This window comes from Taudactylus pleione, unplaced genomic scaffold (assembly GCF_031769625.1).
Source record: "Taudactylus pleione unplaced genomic scaffold, aTauple2 ptg001303l, whole genome shotgun sequence".
Classification (NCBI taxonomy): domain Eukaryota; kingdom Metazoa; phylum Chordata; class Amphibia; order Anura; family Myobatrachidae; genus Taudactylus; species Taudactylus pleione.
In genome coordinates, this window is record NW_028285703.1 from 2,228,873 (window position 1) to 2,232,819 (window position 3,947).

The following is a 3,947-nucleotide window of genomic DNA, read 5'->3' on the forward strand; positions in this document are numbered from 1 at the left end:
CTATAACAGCCAGTGCCTCTCTCTCTGCACACACTATAACAGCCACTGTCTCTGCACACACTAACAGCCGGTGTGTCTCTTTGCACACACTATAACAGCCACTGTCTCTGCACACACTATAACAGCCAGTGCTCCTCTCTCTCTGCACACACTATAACAGCCAGTGGCTCTCTCTCTGCACACACTATAACAGCCAGTGCCTCTCTCTGCACACACTATAACAGCCAGTGCCTCTCTCTCTGCACACACTATAACAGCCAGTGCCTCTCTCTGCACACACTATAACAGCCACTGTCTCTGCACACACTAACAGCCAGTGGCTCTCTCTCTGCACACACTATAACAGCCAGTGCCTCTCTCTCTGCACACACTATAACAGCCAGTGCCTCTCTCTCTGCACACACTATAACAGCCAGTGCCTCTCTCTCTGCACACACTATAACAGCCAGTGCCTCTCTCTGCACACACTATAACAGCCAGTGCCTCACTCTCTGCACACACTATAACAGCCAGTGCCTCTCTCTCTGCACACACTATAACAGCCAGTGCCTCTCTCTCTGCACACACTATAACAGCCAGTGCCTCTCTCTCTGCACACACTATAACAGCCAGTGTCTCTGCACACACTATAACAGCCAGTGTCTCTGCACACACTATAACAGCCAGTGCCTCTCTCTCTGCACACACTATAACAGCCAGTGCCTCTCTCTGTGCACACACTATAACAGCCAGTGTCTCTGCACACACTATAACAGCCAGTGCCTCTCTCTCTGCACACACTATAACAGCCAGTGCCTCTCTCTCTGCACACACTATAACAGCCAGTGCCTCTCTCTGCACACACTATAACAGCCAGTGCCACTCTCTCTGCACACACTATAACAGCCAGTGTCTCTGCACACACTATAACAGCCAGTGCCTCTCTCTCTGCACACACTATAACAGCCAGTGCCTCTCTCTCTGCACACACTATAACAGCCAGTGCCTCTCTCTCTGCACACACCATAACAGCCAGTGTCTCTCTGCACACACCATAACAGCCAGTGTCTCTCTCTGCACACACCATAACAGCCAGTGCCTCTCTCTGCACACACCATAACAGCCAGTGCCTCTCTCTGCACACACCATAACAGCCAGTGCCTCTCTCTGCACACACCATAACAGCCAGTGTCTCTCTCTGCACACACCATAACAGCCAGTGTCTCTCTCTGCACACACCATAACAGCCAGTGTCTCTCTCTGCACACACTATAACAGCCAGTGCCTCTCTCTCTGCACACACTATAACAGCCAGTGCCTCTCTCTCTGCACACACTATAACAGCCACTGTCTCTACACACACTAACAGCCGGTGTGTCTCTCTGCACACACTATAACAGCCACTGTCTCTGCACACACTATAACAGCCAGTGCTCCTCTCTCTCTGCACACAGCATAACAGCCAGTGCTCCTCTCTCTCTGCACACACCATAACAGCCAGTGTCTCTCTCTGCACACACCATAAAGGCCAGTGTCTCTCTCTGCACACACCATAACAGCCAGTGCCTCTCTGCACACACCATAACAGCCAGTGTCTCTCTCTGCACACACTATAACAGCCAGTGCCTCTCTCTCTGCACACACTATAACAGCTACTGTCTCTCTCTCTGCACACACTATAACAGCCACTGTCTCTGCACACACTATAACAGCCAGTGCTTCTCTCTCTCTGCACACATTATATATCAGCCAGTGGCTCTCTCTCTGCACACACTATAACAGGCAGTGTCTCTCTCTGCACACACTATAACAGCCACTGTCTCTGCAAACACTAACAGCCGGTGTGTCTCTCTGCACACACTATAACAGCCACTGTCTCTGCACACACTATAACAGCCAGTGCTCCTCTCTCTCTGCACACACTATAACAGCCAGTGGCTCTCTCTCTGCACACACTATAACAGCCAGTGCCTCTCTCTCTGCACACACTATAACAGCCAGTGCCTCTCTCTGCACACACTATAACAGCCAGTGCCTCTCTCTGCACACACTATAACAGCCACGGTCTCTGCACACACTATAACAGCCAGTGGCTCTCTCTCTCTGCACACACTATAACAGCCAGTGCCTCTCTCTCTGCACACACTATAACAGCCAGTGCCTCTCTCTCTGCACACACTATAACAGCCAGTGCCTCTCTCTCTGCACACACTATAACAGCCAGTGCCTCTCTCTGCACACACTATAACAGCCAGTGCCTCTCTCTCTGCACACACTAACAGCCAGTGCCTCTCTCTCTGCACACACTATAACAGCCAGTGCCTCTCTCTCTGCACACACTATAACAGCCAGTGTCTCTGCACACACTATAACAGCCAGTGCCTCTCTCTCTGCACACACTATAACAGCCAGTGTCTCTGCACACACTATAACAGCCAGTGCCTCTCTCTCTGCACACACTATAACAGCCAGTGCCTCTCTCTCTGCACACACTATAACAGCCAGTGCCTCTCTCTCTGCACACACTATAACAGCCAGTGCCTCTCTCTCTGCACACACTATAACAGCCAGTGCCTCTCTCTCTGCACACACTATAACAGCCAGTGTCTCTGCACACACTATAACAGCCAGTGCCTCTCTCTCTGCACACACTATAACAGCCAGTGCCTCTCTCTCTGCACACACTATGACAGCCAGTGCCTCTCTCTGCACACACTATAACAGCCAGTGCCTCTCTCTCTGCACACACTATAACAGCCAGTGCTCCTCTCTCTCTGCACACACCATAACAGCCAGTGCTCCTCTCTCTCTGCACACACCATAACAGCCAGTGCTCCTCTCTCTCTGCACACACTATATCAGCCAGTGGCTCTCTCTCTGCACACACTATAACAGCCACTGTCTCTCTCTGCACACACTAACAGCCGGTGTGTCTCTCTGCACACACTATAACAGCCACTGTCTCTCTCTGCACACACTATAACAGCCACTGTCTCTGCACACACTATAACAGCCAGTGTCTCTCTCTGCACACACTATAACAGCCACTGTCTCTCTCTGCACACACTATAACAGCCACTGTCTCTCTCTGCACACACTAACAGCCACTGTCTCTCTCTGCACACACTATAACAGCCACTGTCTCTCTCTGCACACACTATAACAGCCACTGTCTCCCTCTGCACACACTATAACAGCCACTGTCTCTCTCTGCACACACTAACAGCCAGTGTCTCTCTCTGCACACACTATAACAGCCACTGTCTCTCTCTGCACACACTATAACAGCCAGTGCCTCTCTCTCTGCACACACTATAACAGCCAGTGCCTCTCTCTGCACGCACTATAACAGCCAGTGCCTCTCTCTCTGCACGCACTATAACAGCCAGTGTCTCTCTCTGCACGCACTATAACAACCACTGTCTCTCTCTGCACACACTATAACAGCCACTGTCTCTGCACACACTAACAGCCGGTGTGTATCTCTGCACACACTAACAGCCAGTGTCTCTCTCTGCACACACTATAACAGCCACTGTCTCTGCACACACTATAACAGCCAGTGCTCCTCTCTCTCTGCACACATTATATAACAGCCAGTGGCTCTCTCTCTGCACACACTATAACAGCCACTGTCTCTGCACACACTAACAGCCAGTGTCTCTCTCTGCACACACTATAACAGCCACTGTCTCTCTCTGCACACACTATAACAGCCACTGTCTCTCTCTGCACACATTATATAACAGCCAGTGTCTCTCTCTGCACACACTATAACAGCCAGTGTCTCTCTCTGCACACACTAACAGCCAGTGTCTCTCTCTGCACACACTATAACAGCCACTGTCTCTGCACACACTATAACAGCCAGTGCTCCTCTCTCTCTGCACACATTATATAACAGCCAGTGGCTCTCTCTCTGCACACACTATAACAGGCAGTGTCTCTCTCTGCACACACTAACAGCC